Source organism: Patagioenas fasciata, chromosome 7 (assembly GCF_037038585.1).
Source record: "Patagioenas fasciata isolate bPatFas1 chromosome 7, bPatFas1.hap1, whole genome shotgun sequence".
Lineage (NCBI taxonomy): Eukaryota > Metazoa > Chordata > Aves > Columbiformes > Columbidae > Patagioenas > Patagioenas fasciata.
Window position 1 is genome coordinate 15,988,602 of NC_092526.1, and position 19,088 is coordinate 16,007,689.

Sequence of the window (19,088 nt, forward strand, 5' to 3'; positions counted from 1 at the left end):
GCTGGACTAGTTTTGCATGCTGCATAGGCATGATTCACCCAGCTAACGGCATGTTTGGAGGGGGTGTAGCTGGATCTGACGTGCCGCTGACGTCTGCTGCACCAGCATCATGTGCGTGCACAGCCCGAGTCGCTCCCCACACACACAGCATCAGGGGCCAGAGGCGGCAATCGAGAAAAAAACAGAGGGTCTGTCTATACCTGTAAATGGTTTGTCATCCTGGGCAAAGTTTTGCTCATCTGCAGAGCAGGTACCTCATCATACGTCATTGCTCCCTTCCAAGGGCAAAAACAACACGGTTGAAAGAAATGGCAGATGAGCTTATGCTGTACGTGCACTGGGTATGCACGTAATGCATACGTCCTGCCAGCCATCTGCATATTCCAGAGCTCATGTCCAGGGGATGGCACTGGCCTGTAGGACACCTGACTGCTAATGGTCTCCACATCTGAAAGAGCAATGAACAGCTCAGGCCCTTCCACCCAGCAGTCGGCTCACTTCCCACCTGTCCCTGTCATCCTCCCCAACCCTGCAAGAGGACTGAAGGATTAAATAATGTTAGAAGTTGTTTAGATAATGACAGCACTTGAGTATTAAGCTCTGTTATTATTCAAGCTGCTAGGCTTTGGCTAGGAAAGCACTAGGTCCAACAGTGACTGCAACACTGTGTTGCTCTCCACTGAGGCTGGAGGAAGCTGCAACATCTCATGTAGACTGGCTCAGCTGACACATTAATGTAATTAACCAGCTTTACTAAAGAGGAGGATTTATGCTGATTGGGGTGGGGGTGGTTGAGTTTCCTTGTTTTGCAGCAATCTGTCTGTAGGGAAAGTGCCTTGGTGTCCCATGTAACTGAAACCAGACTAGCAGCTAGGACTGGGTGAGTTAACACTTGGATAGCTTCATTGTTCTTAATAACAATGGCTTCACCATTTTGATCAGGATCAAGACTATCAGAAACATTTCCAGGAAGAGCAGTTCTCTCGCCTGCCTGTTGAAAGCATATGCGTAGAAGAGCAAAGCCTGCAGATCTTGCCAAGGAGACAGAGCTTTGAAGGATGCCTGAAGTGGATCAGCCCCTGACAAGGGACATTAGACATATATTTAAATGAGCTGTCTGATCTGTAATGAATGAAATTCTACTCTGATCAATGACAGAGCCGATGTTTCTCTGAGACCACTTTAAGCCTCAGATAAAAGAGCTGAAATCTAATGTTTTCTCCTTGGCTGTTGAACATTCTCCACAGAATCAAATCCATTCTCCAAAGTATGAAACACTGAGCCAGGATTGTAAATCTATTCTTAATTGCCTTATCACAAATATTTAATGTGCAGACTGATTCAAGAGGGCTGTTTATAAAATTCTTGTTTGTTTGCCTTCTAATTATAAATGTTTATGATCTTATGCAATTAACTGTGTGATACTGATGGATGGGTTGCCGAGTCAACCGAGCACCTGTTTTCTTAGATAATTTTGGTTTCCAAATATTTATAAAAGTACAAAATAACTTGGTTTTGTCTGTATTTACTTGGTTCTAAATTACTTATCGATTTCCCAGTGTCAAGCTCAGGAAGCTGTAAAATTAAAAAGGAACCAAGTGGAGGGGTGGGCAGGAAGGCGGAAGTAACAGTGATTAATTTGCAAGAGTAAATGCCAATTGTAAGCAAGAGTGCACCAGTTTATATCACGCTGTAGGACGCTTAATGGTCCCATCAAAACAAATTTTGTTTGTCTGAGATAAATTAGGATTGTAATTCCTATGTTCAGCTTTGTGTGTCCACTTCCAGAAACACCCCTCCCTTGAGGACTGTTCTTTTTTACAGAGGTGAAAGTTTCCAATTAAAGGCCAGACTTAAGTGGGAAATTCTTCAGGAATAACTGTATTTAACTAGAAGTGTCCAGCTGGAAGCAATTATTCCATAAACCAAATCCTGTGTATGTGAGGAAGACAGCAGCTTGGTGTGAACTTCTCTCCTTGTAGTTCTCTCTTTTCAGTGCAGAAATGTCTACATGAGAAATTCAGATGTATTCTGGTAGTGGCCTGGTCCTTTCTACTCCTCCCAAGTTTATCTTGCCCTCTTCTGCTTCACAAAATCTGTTCTCAATGGATCCTCTGTGAAAACCATCCTCTTTGGAAGGAAACTCTCTGAGTTTCATGCAAAAATGCGTTGTTGGTCCAGATTGTTGCCGGGTCCATGAAATCCCTTGTTTGTGGTGTTGGTGAAATGAAACTCCTGTGGAACATGGGCACTGAAGATGTGCCATTCTCATTCCCATTTTCTCATGTAAAGACCTGTCTGGACCAGCATTAGAAGAAATTCCTTCAGCTGAAAATTGGTGAATGCTGGAAGAAGTATTCAGAAGAACTATTATATACACTTTTCTTGTTCTTATTTCACTCATATATCTATTTGTGGCCATTGATGGAAACAGGGCAGCTGGCTAGATGGAACCTGGGCCATTGTTACATCCTTCGGCATTTCTACTTGCACTGGCTTCTGCCATGAAAAGATTTCCCAGATGGCTCTGGAGCTGGAGACAGCCCAATATTATGTCATGGGGTCATTAACCTGACAGCAAAATCTACAAAAAAATTTCTAATGTCTCTGCTTGCATTGTCACATGGATGTGGCTGTGCTGTTCCCAGAACAAGACACAGTCTCTCTGAGCTAACACAGTAGGGCTAACTCAGTGCAGTGCTCTGAATTAACACATGCTGAATCTGGAACAATATGTACAGGAAATCATATTGATCTCTTTTCACTGTGTTCACTCTCTCCATATATTAGCCTTTTTTGGTCTCTCTCTTGTGGCTATATTGTTATTGAGTCCATGCAGCAGGTCAGGTCATGGTCAGTCTCTCCCCAAGCAGGAGGGACTAATGATTATCCTGGGTGCAGGGGTTATTTCCCAGAGCTGAGAAGCTGCTTTGTGTTTCACAGCACAGGCAAACACAACAATACCATGGCAATAGGTTATACCAAAACTGTACACATTGCTTACACTGGTATCTTATGCTTCATTTATTATATGTGGGAGAGTACCCAGCACCTAACCACTGCTCTTAAGCAAAAAGTGACCCAGCCCCCAAAGAGCACAGAGCCTGGTTCTGGACTGGATTTAAAGCAACATCAGCGCAGGTTTGCTAGGCAAGGGTCGTGTCAGTGCAGTGCCATACCTGATCAGTGCATGCCCACAGCACCTAGGAGGGCAAGCTGACAACTGCTGACTTACCTCTTCCATTTACCCCCCACCCTCTTGCTTATTTTCATCCCAGAGCAAGAATAACTGGACTGTTTCTTTTCCAGATGACCAAGATGCAGTCTGCAACAGAGTTACCACTGGTGAAAGCAGTTTAATTTCCATGTTCTACTGATTGCCACAACTAAACCCGAGCTTCTGGACTCTTAAAATGCAAGATTAAGAAAGGAGAGCAGGACCAAGGGTGAGTATCAGCCCAGAGGTAAGGCTCATGCCACTGTAGGATTTCTCTGAGACTTGTGATACTTGCCCACACCACATCATGATCCACATGGGCTGTCTCTGTGCAAGGAAATGTTCTGGGTGCTGAGGATGGACACATATGGGCTGTGTGCAGGTGGCCCTTGTCTCTTGGGATTAGTCAGGGCAGAGGTGCATTGCCAACAGTGGGCCTGTGGCAAGACCGGTCAAGAGAGAAGTCCTCAGCCCAATGCCTAGAAGGGCTTTTGGAAGAACATGAGCAAAACCTAGATATATAAAGGACCGTGGATGGGTGAGGATCAGCTGGCATACCACCATCCTGTGAGGTTAACCCGATTGGTTGTGAACCTCCAATTTAAGGCAGCTTTAGAGCAGCATTTTCACAGAAATAACTAGCAGTCACCTTCTGCGCACTGTCAGAATCTGCCACTAAGCAATCTTTTCACCAGGACTTTCAGCTTCTAGTTAACCCTCCTCTTATTCCAACATTTGCCATGCATTTTTCTTGAAAGAGACAGGTAAATTATTGGGGCAGGAACTGTCTCTCTTGTTTGCCAATAAAGAAACCACCAAAACAAGGTTTCTGCTAACAGTACGTCACACCTGTGCTGTCGCATTATCTACAGGAGGAAAAATCACAGCCCATTCCAGTTACTCTGTCCTGCTCCTCACAAAGCCCCAGTCCTGTCACCTGAGCTGCCACCTCTTGTTTCCACCTTCAGCAGCAGTTTTCCCTTCAGTTTCTTTTCCAAGTGCACTTTAACCTCAGCCAGCCAGCTGCCATGCTTTAGCCTGCTCCTGTTGCTTTCATTGCTGGGTGTCAAGGGAAGATTATGGCAGCTGTGATCAAAGCCTAATGTTTGCATCCACAGCAGCAGTTGCTCAGGCCAAGGCAAACCAGTCCTCCTGGGAGATAACAGGTCTTTCCTTCTATTGACACCATTGCCTGCACAAACCTCTCCCTTTCTGTGAATTCATTCAGCTTTTGTGGCAAATTTCCCCAGTTTTGTTTCCAAAGCTCCAGCAGCTCAGCCCTTAGTTACATCTTTGCCTTAATCTCATCCTATATGCTCCATCCTGATCTGCTTTTTATCCTAATCTAAGAGCAGGAAAGTGGCTCTACAGACAAGGATTCTGTCTATTACAGCATACTGCCTCCAGCAGTAGCCAACCATAAGGAAGGGTGTGAAAACAAAGCCAGGAGAGTGATGTTTCCCTGCACACTGTAGGGGACATACCTAGACACAAATGGTCTCTTTAGTCTCAGCTTAGTTCCCCAGCCATAGGTTTCTGGTGTAGTACAGTAAAGTCTACTGACTTTTGCTCTGTGCTTCGGGTTTGCTTGAGTTAGGCTGCCACGCCACTTCCAAAATTCTCATAGTCCTCATGAAATCACGCCGAAAGTGCTTTAGAAAGAATCATGAATCTCTGCCTCACTCCAGCTTCACAAGTACCTCACTATATGTGGGAGATGAGTCATTGAGTTCCCACTGGACCCTTCCAACCCATACTGCTTTTCAGTGCAAACCCCTGTACTTTATCCCTCGTTGATGATGCAAGATAGTCCTTGGTCATAAACAGAGAAAAGAGAGCCAGAGGGACCTCTTCCTGCAACTACAGGCAGGGAAAGTGACACCTGTGTCTGGCATCCCTCAACATCGTGGCAGAGTCAGTTCCAGCTGAATATGACGAGTTATTTCAACAAGATAGCATCTTTAAATCTCCCAGTGCCTGAGACTCAAGGCTGCAGAGCTGTGCTCTGCAGGCAATGGGGAAGAGGGAGAACCAGGGAGTGGGGATAAGCAGACTCATAATAAAACTTAAGTTGTGGCACTAGTGGTACTCTGCACTTGAGCTGATTTGGGAGAGGAGACGTAAACATCAGAATTGATCAGGTGAGGAATCAGGTAATCTCCTCACTCCTGTTCATCATCTCCAGAACCTCCTCATTTCATCCCCCTTTTTCTGCAAGTGAACCCCCCTGAGCAGAGAGGTGCAGAATCAGCACTGTACACTCCACTTTGCTTTTGATACCCTGACGAAATAAACCGGTATGTCACAGAATTGCTCTCTTGGGCAGTGTGACTGCTGGTCCAGCTTGCATTTGGGATTCTGATTTCTCTTTCCTAAGGGTAGCGCTTTGCACTTCTCTTTATTCAATTCCATCTTGTTGATTTCTCCAATTTGCCAAGATCATTTCAAATGCTGATCTGTTCCTCCAGAGTGTTTGCAGCCCTTCCAAGCCTGGTGTCATCTGTGAATTTTATAACAGCACTTCCTATTTCATTATCTAAGCCATTAATAAAAATATTGAAGAGAGCAGACTCCAAAACAGTCCTACTTGAAACATGTTTCCAGCTTATAGTACACCACTGATGACTACTGAGAAAGCTGGTTTTTGATAGGCTGTACACCTGCATTATAGTTAGTTAATCTAGGCCATATTTCTCTGGTTTGTTAAGGAGAATCTCAAGGCAAAGCACCAGAAGCATTGCCCCAGTCATGGCATACCAAATTGACTGTTTCTTTTTAGCTGCTAGGACAATTACCTTCCCAAATTAGATATGGTTAAACTCTCACACTCATCAATTTGTTAGTTAAAAAAATTATTCTAATATCTTTCCATGAATCAGTTAAATTGATTTGTTCTTCATTTACCTTCTTTTAAGACAGAGATTCTATTTAAAGCTAGGTACTCTGCTTCCATTTCCCCAGCTGCCTGGCACCTCCTGCATCCTCCCCAAGTTCCTGATGACGAAATGCTCATGGGTCAGAGACTGCTCCTGCAGCTTCCTCTGAAGTTCATTAGGACATGCTGACAAGGACAGAGCTAACTCGTTTGAATATTTTAGAGTCTGTTCTTTTCTGATTCTGCCCTGGGCTTCTTTCTCCTCATTAAAATTATTTTAGTTAAGCTTTGAAGAGTGAAACAAAGGCAACATTTAACTCTTTGGCCTGTTTTGTATCAAGTATTACATGAGCTCTCAGACTTGCCTTGTTCTTTTACTTTACATGCTTATGGACCCACTTTTTGTTGCCTTTTGTATCTCCGGATGGTCATCCCGGGGTTCAGCTCTGACAGCTCCCCATGCCTATGTGATTTCTAGAGACTTTTCATTAGTTGTAGGCTGTTCTTTCTGCCTTTTGTGTGATTGCAGCTTCTGATTTTGGGCCCTCAAAGAGCTCCTGATGCAGCCTCAGCGCTCTCTTCCCACGCTTCTGAGCCTTTCCCTGCACAGGCACAATTTGCTGTTGTGCCTTTAGTATCATCCCTTTTGTCAGCCACGAGCTGTTTGCAGCTCTTTTATCCTTCAGATTCCCTTCCCAAGAGACACTCCCTGCTCTGGTCCCCTGAGGCTGCTGCCGCTGCTTTTCTGGAGTCCATTATCCTTACATTATACTTTTCTTCAGCTCAGCAATACTTTCATTGCAAAGTCACTTTTCATACAAACTACTGCTACATACAGATTTTCAGGGATTCTTTGCTTTCAGATGAAATCAAATAGGAACTATAGACTCCTTCATAAATGTTACCTTTGCTTTCCAAAATACAAATTTTGTTCCCAATATGTTTCAAGAGCTTATTGGACAATCTATCCTGCATACAGAAGTCCAGGTAAAGGATAACCTGGGATCTCTGGTGCCGTCTTTTAGACATTTGTGGTAGTTGCAAGACACTGGACCAGTGAGCAAGGTGTCTCCAGTCCACAAGACATCTAGCAAAGGTCTCCTCTGAATAATGCTGGAACTGTAGAAGGAGGGTGTGCAAGCTGAGAAATGTCCAGCATTGAATGACACATAGCATAAAGTGAAAATGTATTCACAATGATTAGAGCTTGAGTGAATGCTTAGCATATGGGAAAAATAATTAGCTGATTATAATCGGGCATTTTCTTATCAATCATTCTCCATGCACTTTTTTTACTATCTGAAGTACTGATTAAATATGTACAAAGCTGGGCTGAGTTTTGCCTTGGCAGAACTTGGGCGGCTGCACAGCTGGACTGTGTTGAGCACTGCTGACTACTGGATGACATGTGCCACCAAGGAGCCCATGGCTCTGGGAAGACAAAACACTCATTCTTCTGCCCATCACCCTTTCAGTGTATTTGCTGTAACGGGGCTCAGATGGAAGGCAGCTTGCACACTGATGTGTATATCATGCTTGGCTTTCCTCAGGCCACAGGGGCCACGAATCCAGCAAAACTGAAACGGAGCCCCACAAAGGGTGAGACCTCTACCACCTTGGCAGAGCCCCCACCAGTGTACACAGAAAAGCTGCTCCCAGCTGTCTTGGGGAGGTATTTTATGGAGGTAAGGACTCTTTCATTTTGGGTCTTTAACAGGACAAACAGGCTGGCCCCCAAGCCTTCAACTGCTGACTAACTGGCAAACGTGCTTATTATGGCTTGTCTCCTCTCATGCAAGTTGGGGTTCAAGGACGGCTCTGCCTCAAAGCTTCCTCAGCCCCAGGTGAGCCAGGACCCACCACAAAGACAGCGAGAGCCCTTCTCCTTCCCTGCCTCTTCTGCTCCATCTGGAAGAGCAATGGGAGCAGCAGGTCCCACCTGGGCGGGTGGTTACGCTGCACCCCAAGCTCTTTGCAGCCATTAACACCCACCCCCAGACTCAGCAGGAGCCCTGCCAGGTGGGAGACAGATCCATCATGCTGGCATCTCAGAAGGTCCTCACAGTTACTGTTCCACCAGGCAGACCTTGCCCCCCGCCATGCTGAGGCAGAGCGTGGGGAGCCGGAGGGAGGAGGCAGCTCTTTATCACTGATGGGAGAGCTTGGTGTGACAGCTGGTAGCGTCTCTCCTCCAGGCAGCACTGTGATTTTGCAGGATACTGCTGAGCTATTTCAGCAAGAGACAATTTCCAGGTCGTGACACTGCAGCACATCATGAGTTAATGTAACACAAGTATGCAGCAGTGATTCCTGTGTGCACAGCATGCTATGGGTTCCCCTCAGAAGCTGGAGCAGTTCATACTATATACAAAGCATTTGTAGCTGGACAAGGAGGAATGCTTTATCCAGAGGGATGAATTGAGAGGACAGGTAGGACTGCTTGTCGTAGGGCTTGTGGAGCTGGTGGGGGCTGGGGGCAGTATGCTGTAGGAGCATTTGGGGACCTTTTATGGCTGCAAGGCAGATGCCAGCTTCTCTGCGAGGTGTTGCCTTTCACCCCAGAGCAGCCATCCTCAGCCATGTCTTCTGCTCACTCGTGTTCCCCTACAACACACAGGCTGGGTCCTGTAGGGCTTAGCTGGTAAGGTCCAAAACGAGGAAAGACTAGCAAAGTAAGGAGCTGATAGGAGGTGTCTAAGTTACAGGAAATTCCTTTTTGTTCAGCACTCCCACATGATTTGTTTGTAACGGGAAAGCCGCATCAGCTGCCTGCAGGATGCCATCTGTGACAGAGGAGCTGGGCTGACCCTGGGAACCACACACAGCAACACCATCACTTTGGAAATGCCACAGTATTTTTCAGCTGTAAGCATAGGAGCTATCAACCACCACGACTTTCTCCTGCTCTGCCCAGAGTAGCATGTTTATACCCTGCCTGAAAACTGGGACAAAAAAACCCCAAAACAAAACAAGAAATAACAGCAAAAATAGGTAAAGTAAAACCTAGAGAAATCCTCGCTCAGGCAGTAGATAAACCATGAACAAAAGCACTCCTGTAAACTCATCTGGCTGTGGACAGCTACGGCAAAATGGATGTTGTGCCCTTAAGGGCTTTTGTATTCCTGTGGTATTTAATTCACCGTGCAAGATAAAGCAGAGGATTAAAGGGCAGTCTCTAGCTATGCAGGCAGCAATAAATGAGACTCTTCTTGGAAAAAGCAAATAAATAAATAAATAAAAGATGAGAGCTCCACTGGCTGAATAACCTTGCTTCTGAATCATGCATCTCCAGCAGCATATCCCACTTGTGAGTCTACCCATAACTGTGCCAGTATAGGACGGATAGGGCTTGCAGACCTTACCCATATACCTCCTTGCTATCTCAAAATTTCCCTTCCTCCCTTTGTAGCTAGGATTATATAGACCCTCTAGATGCCTTTTTAATCCAAATTTAAAATGGAGATGACACCAACACCCCACATCACGAAAAGACTTTGTGCATAAGATGTGAAAGTCACTCATCGTGTGCATGACAGATACTCTTAGGTCATTAAAAGAAGGGAGATAATAATAAATTCAAACTGTATTGAACAGAGCACTGGCCAAATGCACACCCTGGTCTCTGGGTGATTTTATGGGTCTTTTCTACCTTCAGGTTTCTAGACATGCCTTGACAGAAGTCCTGCAGTTGGACACTCATGGTGAGGAGAGAAAAAGCACGTGTTTTCCATTTCACTATGCTCACACCATGGCAGTCAGTCTTCCAGGTCTAAGTCCTGAACCTTCCTATCCCATAGCTAATGTTACTTTGACCAAAGCACTGCCTGTGCGGCCATACTGAATTCTCAGCCATTGCTGGGACATTTCTTTCAAAGCAAAGCTGGATGACAATGCTGTTTCGTGTAGGGTTTGGAAATCTGACTTCACATTTGTTAGGAGTGAGACTTGAAAAATTCATGCTGTCCCCAGAATGGAAAAATACATACATATTTTCAGACAGGTGAGAATGTTTCATTTGGACTTGATTTTTTTTTAAATGTTGTATTCCAATTTTGACACTGAATTTCAAATACTCAGCATGAGCAGTCATCTCTAAATGCTAAATCAAAATGCTTTGTTCCATAATGATCAAAACATGACATTTGCTTATTGAAGGTAGAACAAGTGCCTCCCTCTCTGCTTTTATTAGCAAATTAAATTCTGTAAGAAAAAAATGGGAATAGCTTCAGAGTTTTTCATTTTCTAAGGGATGCAGGTTCTGTCTGAACCCAGTCCCTCCACACTGCTCCAGCCACCCAAGGGCTCTTACATTAAGAGGAATAGGGACCAGTTAGGAGGGACATAAAGGGGAGTACAGATCACCCTTTGCAGAGCATGCCCCAGGCTAATGTAGGGCACATTGGCTAAGCTAATGAACCTGGAAGTGCCTCTGAAGTTGCAGGCTGGCATGTGCATTGTTATAGCTACTACTGCCTTGTTGGGGCGAGACGTGGGCATCTTCTCTTTCTGTCATGTAGGAAGGCATCCCAAGGATGTGAGGCAGAAGGTGCTCATGGTGCTCTTTGACCAGGCTTTTGTGGGCACGTGTCCCTGGGACACACCATGGTGCAGCCTGTGTTTCACTGCTTTGTCCTCCACAGCCATGACAAAACCTTTCATTTTAGACCACAAGATTTCTGTGAGATTTCCAGGAGCCTTCCAGCTTGGGTGCTGTGGCCTCTTCTCTCTGCTCCCCTGCAGTGTCCCCACAGGTCCCACCCCACCTCCCCCCCTGCAAAGGTCTTCACCTCTTCCACAGAAGCACTACTCAAAATTAAGGAAGGTAGTAGGAGCCAAGAGGACAAGGGTCCATCATTTCTGATATATTACTAGATAGGATCTCTGAGAGGGCAAAAATTTTGCCTTCCTGCTCTGAGTATAAAAGTTTCTTCCACCAGAGCTGAAGACCTTTAGAGCCTGCGATACCCAGCTGAGTGAACATGCATGCAACCTGAAACAGGTAGGTAAAGAGTTCAAACACACCTGCGGGATCCATCAATGCTGAGCAAGAATGAAAGCAGTGAAAGGAACTGAGATTGGACAAGCCTGCAGCAAAGGTCTGGAGAAGAGCCTTGTAGGACACAGAGAGGCCCATGATGTGGCCATGGCTGAGCAGAGTGAATTGTCCCACCTGGCACAGTAAACGCCTGGACTATTGGCTCTTCAGGCTTCTCTGCATTCAGCAGGTAGTGATGGCTGCCCACTCCACACTGACCCTGCCTGAATATCATTGGTGTGGGTTGGTTTGCTGGCTGGACCTCTGCTGAGAAGGTGAAGTGCTGGTTGGACTACTGAGCACGCGATCCCTGGTGTTATTTAATCTTATTCAATAACTTCAGCTAAGCACTGCATTGTTATATGGGTATTGTGGCTTCAGCTCTGCCATGGGGTAGAGAGACTCAGACTGTGGCTGCCGTCAGTGGGTCTTGGTTCAGGAAGAAAAGCGTTACTTCAGGGAGTAACTTCCAGGTCAAATAAGTTTAGCAATTTAAGTTTAGCAACTTAGACCATGGGCCTGTTTGCAGTGTTCTTGCTTACAGACTGTCGTATCTGGGTCTAAAAGACAGCTCTGTTGATAAGTAGCCATCCCTCCAGGAGAAGAAATGATCAGTCACTACTTTAAGAAGCCATCCCAGAGCTGGATTAATGTGGCTTTACATTAATGTCTTCTTTCCTCTGCTTATCACTTCCTACAGAGCTTGGGACACACCAAAAGCAGCTGCATCCACTGTGCATTGGGAGATGACCCCCCTGTGGCCTCATCTTTGACTACAGAGTTAATGTCTCTTGCTACGGCCACAACAGGATGTCATGGACCACAGCCTTCCACCTCCAGGAGATCTTCTGTCTCCAGGGATGAAGGCTGTAGTAGGAGGAGTGATGGGACAGAAGGCAGTTGGAAAAACACAGCCTGGCACAGAGCTGAGGACTTTTTCCAGCCTTTACTAGATACCACAATTTATGCAGCTGGTGCGGGAGATCCTACCAGCTGCCTACGAGGGAATCTCCTGCCATGGTGTAGAAGCTGTGACAGGCAGGTGAGTGCTTCTGCCTCTGCCTACAGTTGGGAACTTAACCCAGGGACACCAGGCATTTGATTCTAGTGCAGGGCTTAGTGACAGGGAAGCATCATTCTGATTATAATGTATCACCCGCGAAAGCACAAGATGCAGTTCACAAGGCAAAAGGATTTCTTTCCCCACTCGGAAAACGTTAATTATGTTGCCCTCATTAAATGCTAAACACATTGATCCACTGGAGCAGAGAGCACCATATGGTTATTCATGACAAAATACATCTCTGTAGCCCTGTTGCAACAGTGGGAAACTGCATGAAGATGGATGTGGTAAAGGAGTGTGGAGTTGAACGGACACGTTGTGAAAGGCCAGGTGCTGCTCTGACTGTGCTGGAAGCCAAGCTCCTTCCCTGCAAAAAGGCAGGGAGTTCAGAGCCAGGTCCAAACCCCACAGCTCTTTGCTCAGCAGCAACGTGCTCATTCTGCAGAGAGCTGCTGGGGCTGCACTGGAGTTCAGCAGGCGCATTGAGCCTCTGGAGAAATGCCCGCTGGTGAAAGCAGCACACATGCACGCATGCTGTCTGCCCCCTCTCCTCTCTTATTGAATAATCAATGCAGCATTAGATAAAAATAGGTCCCATCTTTCAGAAACGGAGGGGTGGCATGTCTCGGCTTTGTCGAGCTTCCACTGCTCCTGGAGAGCGGCCAAGAAGTCCGTCAGCAGAACAGCTGTGCAGCATCACTTCTCCTGCTATTGGCCCAGGTACTGGGCCCTGAATGACTGCTCTTGGGGGACAGTTCCTGCTCAGCTGGATTAGGAGCCCCACCATGTGCCATGTGGGGACTGTTCCTGTCTCCACACGCCTCTTTACAGCTGATAAATCAATTATTTGCCCAGTGATTTTTCACATGCACGTTGTGGCTGAACGCATGCAAACCAGGATTCACAGTGCAAAAAAAGAGAACTGGCTGCCTGACTTTATACCAGCTGCCTGCTCTGATGATAGGGCTTGGATCTGGTCATGCCAGTTAGCTCCTGGTAGCCCCAGTTTACAGGCAAACTGGGCAAGAAGCTCATGAACAGCACAGCAAATAGCGCATCAAGCTGAAGGGCACGGAAGACTTCTGCATACTCTCATAGGTCTCTTCAAGTCATGTCAAAGTCATGCACGTTTGCTGTCTGGCTTGGTCTCAGGTTTCTCCTCTGAGGGCATTTGCTGAACTTCTCTGCTTTGTGCTCTGCCTTTGGGGTGTCATCAAGCCAACACATGGGCTTGGTGCTTTCCCAGAACTGATTCCTTACTGCTGTAGCAATTCTTCCTGCTTTGTATCTTGGGGGACTACGCAGACCTGAATGAAAACATCTGTGTTCCTTTTGAGAATCCGATCAATACAGATGAAGACCCTGAAGACACTTCATTTCTCAGTTTCTCTTTATTTTACTGGGACTTGGACTCCTAAATCCTTTGAATGCTGAAGGCCAAAGTGACCTGACTAGAAAACACCCTGAGGCTACACCAACCTGGCATTTCCTCTAGGAAGCAAAGCTCATTTAAAACAAAACCACATTAGTCTTGGCAGGAAGTTTGAGTTGTGACTGTCTCAAGGAAGCTCCATTAATTACTGTTCCCATTGCACTATGAAAGATCAAATGCTGTGGATCAGTTTTAATTGGCTATTGATTTCTTATGTTATTACCTACGGTTGTGCTGAGATGCCGTCAGACATACTGGATGCTTTTGATTATTCTTGCTGGCAGCTGGGATTAAAAACAGCGGGCACACACTTCCTGATCTGTAATGGATTGCCATGGTGTGCCAACAAAAATCGTTGGCAGGATGAATGGTCCTGCTTTGCCTGTCTCTTGTGCTATTGAGCTGCAGCGCAGTTACTGTTGTGAAGGCAAATACCCCCAGGGATTGGCTGCCAAGGAAAGCAAGGGAAAAGCTTCAAAGAACATGAGGATTTAGTGCTTGCAAAAGTGCGCAGCTGTCAGCACTGAGGCAGGGTGAGTCAGAGAGCAAGGCCTGGGTGGGCATGGACAAAGCAACAGTCTCCGTCAGACAGTGATCCAAGGAGAGGCAGACGGGATCACTTTTGCATCGCTGCAGATAAGCCCCCCTTATGTCAACCACAGGGTTACCCCTGTGTGAGCACAAGCGGGACTGCACATGAAAGCGGTGACAGTGACAGCCCCATCCTCTCAGCCTGCTGATGGCCTTCCTGAGATGTGCGTCCCCCTTGGAGCTGATCTGGTGATGTCTGAGCCTGGACTGACATGCTCTCATTATCTGACAGAGCTCCTCTTGGTATAAAAGGAGATGCTTTCCTGTCCTCCTGACCCCAAACGTCATCTTAATCTACCAATGCTGACTTTCCCTAATTGCACTTTGACAGAGAAAGAGGCAAACCCGTCCTTCCCCCTCCAAAGACTGTCATTTAACTAACAGGCAGGTATCTCTCAGGATTTACAGCCCAGCTCTAAGCTGCTACTCTCCCTACTCAGTAACTCAGGCCTGTGAAGGCTCACTCCATTTATCTCTACATTTCAATAACAGTATTTCTGCTAATCTCTCTCTATGCCAGCTTTCTGGATTTACCTCTCAGGCACCCATGGAGAAAGCAGTTAATCAAATGAACAGTCCCCATCTCACTTTCCTTTCACTTCCTGGTTGCTGATCTCAAACGTCTGTGTTGTAGATGGCTTCAAAGCAGAGCAATACCTATGCTGGCACCATTACCAGTTTCTAGTTTAATCCAACTCTCATATCTGTCCTACAGACATGACCAGAGATAGCACATATGAAAGAGAGAGAGATCAGAATCAGACGTTGGGTTTGGCTGGATATCAAGAAGCTTTTAGTCTGTTCCTCCTTCACAAACTGGGATCATCTCTTTGCAACCTGTTCCTGACATATGTTTTCTAACAGGTTCTTAAAAAAAAAAAAAAAAACAACAAAAACAATATTGGAGACTCACAGAAATTCCAAACAATCTTTTCCAGTGCTTCCTGCCCTCCTGTTGGATGTCTGAAAGCAAGGGGAGAACAATGTTGAAAGACCATTTTGCACGTCTTGCCCAGATGGACGTAGCTTATGGTACTTGGGACTATACCATCTGTCCTGCTTGTCGTGAAGAGCAGATTCATTTTACTTCGGTTGTGGTTTTGTTTCCATGGTGGGTGAAGGGGTAGCAAATGGTGTCTGTCCCTCACAACTGTTTTCGTGGAGCATGCTAGGATCTAGCAAAGTCCAAAGAAAACTATTACTGAATGTGAATGGTTGAGACCTCTGGATTTTGATGTATGGATCAATTGTCTCTGAGTTAACAACCATATTTTAAGAGCTCAGATTGGAACAGATCTGACTATTTCAGATCAAGTGAAGATAAAAACCAAATGATCTGTGCAAATCCCAGTTTGCACATGCATCTGAGGGAGCTATAGGTGCAAATGAACATTCATTCCCTCACCTTTGACTCCACACTGGAAAGACCAGGGCTGCCATGGGATTGTCTATGCAACTTGCCACATATATCTCTGTCTTAACAAATTGTTACCTAAATGCCTTAATGGCTTGGTGGAGAGGAGGTCACACAAAACAGCTGGGCAGTTGCTGACTAGGTGTGTATTTCCTGTCTGATAACACTCAGGATCTCTGCAGGTTTGGTGTCTGTTCCAGCTTTGAGACTCTGTGGTACCAGAGGAAGTGTCCTGCTGAGCACTCCCAGTGACAGGATGTGTAAACTGGCCTCCTCGACAAATGTCACTGGCTACTCTATGGACATGAGACATCCAAGGCCAACCGAAGTAGGAACTGGCAGGAACTGCTGAAGAACTCTGCTTCAGCACATCTGTTCTTTAGTATATACCTTGTCTTCCAAACCTCTGCTCCTCTGTCAGGGTCAAACTGGGGGAATGAAAAATTGGAGTCCATACAATTAGCACAGGACCTGCAGTATAACATTCTGCAAGCAAAGGTTGCCCAGCCTGTTACCAAAAAATACACTGACAACGTATGTGTTACATTATTTGAAAAAGACAAGTGTGGTAGAACTGAGCACACCTAATGTCGTTCTCTTTCCTCATCGCTGAGGATTTCTTAGTTCCTAAATCTTTCCTACCCACCCACAGGCTGCAAAGCAGAAGGGGAAAAGGGCTGGACTGCAGAGGAGGAGACACCAAAATGCAGAAATAGCACCCTGGTATTTCACAAAGCATTGTCACTGCAATTATCCGTGAGAAGTTTCATCCTGAACTTGCAGAAGTGGAACTAAAGCCCAGGAAGAAGTAACAAGAGGCTTCGGGCCATGCTGGCAGTCAGGAGCAGAACTCCGACTCTCTGGAGCCAGCTTTGCTCGGCTATGATCAAAGACACTGTGTGAAGCTGCAAGGTTTGGGAGAGGGATAAAGAGAGGGAGAATAGCTGTTCCACAGTGAAGAACTCACTGCCACTCTTCTAGGGAGCTGGCATTGCTGCATCCATCACAGTTGTGCAAAGCTATAATGAACAAGCAATTAAAACCAGTCGTGGAGTTCCCTTTGACCAGCGTCTTCTGCTGACCTGACCTGACCTGACCTGGCCTGGCCTCTCCACTGCACAGACCAGCCTTTTGGCTAGTGCTAGGGCAGCCCCCTTAAATTAGCAGGGCTGGAGGGAAGTCGCTCAGAGGAGAAACGTGACCACATCAACAGCCAGGGAGTCACAGCTCTCTGTGAAGACCTCATTTGTCACTTGGTTCAACCTGGGCAGAGAAAGAAGAAGAGGAAAGGAGAGGAGAGGGGAGTGAGAACCAGATCTCAGCTAGCACTGCTCAGAGCTCCCTTTCTCTCCGCTGCAGACCTGAGAACCACAGCAGCTGGGATTGCAAAGGGCACTGATGCACAATACAGCGAGTCTAACACTAGAGTGCGGCAGGGGCAGAGGGCTACTGAATGCATATATGAGCTTTTCTAGAAAAATGTATACATGGCTCACATGGCCCATGGGTGGGCTGCCTGGTAGCACATGCAGACATGCAGCACACAGCACAAGTGAAGCCATGTCTGGGTAGTGTCTGAGGCGCTGGGCAAGAAAAGCCACACAGAGACATGTTAAGTCACTGCATTTGTAGCGCTTCACACTTGCTTCTGAGTCTGTGAGAAAGCCAGCATGCCTGGCCCACTGGGCCTGCCAGCTGCACAGGGAGGAGCGTGAGACAAGGGGTTGCCCCAAGGCACAACTCTGAAATGCTCCTGGGAATGGGATGGCTGCTTGCTCTTTGGCTGGAAGAAAAATCAAAGCTTGCAGCTTAGGGCATTAAGCTTAATGGTGACACTAGTGGAGATGCAAAGGGACTTTTTTTCCCGTCAGAGAAAGCGGAAAAGAGAAATTTAATAAGAAAGAAACAAAGAACCTCAAATAAAAATCTGTTCCACTGCATTTCATGGCTGGCGTGTTCTGTTCTCTGCCATGTGGGAGGATTTAGCTCCTGTTGACAGATGACCTAATCAGTTTCCCTCAGCTCTTGAAGCTTTATCAAAGCCAGTTGATCATGTTACTGATGTTTGCCCAGGCCAGGGTTGTCCACTTCTGTACTCTGCCATCAAGGCAACACAAATACACCACACACACATAGGGACAATGTTTTTCCTCTCTCAGTTTCAGCAGCAAGAGGATGTCACCAGTGGCTATTGTACCAATATGTGGGTGCTGCCTGTCTCTCTTTCACCCCCTTTGCCACCATTTTTTCCTGGAGAGATATGGTAGCTCCATCAGCATCTCAGGAAGGAGCAGGATGATCTCTACAGGCCAAGCTCACATCTCATTGTCAGCACAGTGGTGGCAACAGTGGGAAGAACTGGGCTGGGTTTCAGTGGGCCCAAGTCCTGTGCTGGAAGGGTGCTGAAACCAAGAGCCATTTGAACCCAGACACTAAGGTGTGTGGTCCAGACCTCTGTCCCTCCTGCTGCTTTTGTTTTACTTCTGTACCCCGATATAACCAACTGCTGCTGTGTGATATAGTCTGTCCTGCTACTCCTGAGGGCTGAACTGGGGGCTGTGCTCCTTCCCTCTCAAGTGGCCCTACCTGCACAAGCGCCAGTTCACCAAGTCAAGAGGACTGCCTTGTCCCACCGAGTTTCTGGGAGGCTCCTTCTGCCTTTATATGAGCAACAGAAGGACCCAGACATGAGGAGATGTCTGAAACCCTCTTTGCTTTCAGGCAGGGTCAATTGAACTGATGTTATCTGGGTGGACACTGCTGAGGAGCGCACTTGGAGTGGCTGGTGTCCACTTGGCTGTTTCAGTAACCGCTACTCTTTCAGTGTCCTGCCTGGTGAGTGTCTCTGCCTGTGTCTATCATCAGCTACATCCCCCATCCCACAGGCCTGCACTGGGGCTACAGCTCGAGCTCTCAGGGAGACCTTCTGGGGCCAGGCTGCCAGCATCTGCTTTGCTGTCTGAGCTTGCTCAGTGTGGGGCAGCTTTGTCCTCAGAGCTGCTCTGTACCAGCAACCTGACAAGGGCCCCAGTCTGGGCCATGAGCTGAGCTGGCTGAGACCTGCAGCTCCAGGGTGGGCCAAAGAAAGGGAAGCCACTCCTGGCCAGCGGAGAGACTGGGATGGGGAGACAAGAGGTTGCATGTAGAGAGACCTTGCCATACCCAATCATGGGGCAGTCCCTAAATTATCTGTTGCAGAAAGGAAGGAGTTTCTTTCCCAGTGTTACTGAAAAGCCTTATATTCCCCAGCCTCCTTCAGACCTCCTCAACCTCTTCTTGCTCTGAAGAGAGATTTGTTTCTCTCTGGGGTTGCTGCAAGTCCTTCTGCCAGCCCAGACAAGGAGATATTCTGGGGCTGTCAAGATGAGCAGAGAGGACTTTAAAAAAGGTGTCGCAAAAGCAGAGAGGAGGAAAAGCCCAGGATGCCCAATCCAAGCTGAGCTGTACCGGCTGGCTCTCCA

The 19,088-nt window shown here is 46.7% G+C and overlaps 1 protein-coding gene across 2 annotated transcripts in view; it reads right to left on the reverse strand.

The window, feature by feature from the left end:
• MARCHF4 (membrane associated ring-CH-type finger 4) overlaps window positions 1–19,088 on the reverse strand; it is a 108,208-nt gene that overhangs the window by 8,826 nt on the left and 80,294 nt on the right. The gene's annotated exons all lie outside the window — the stretch shown is intronic.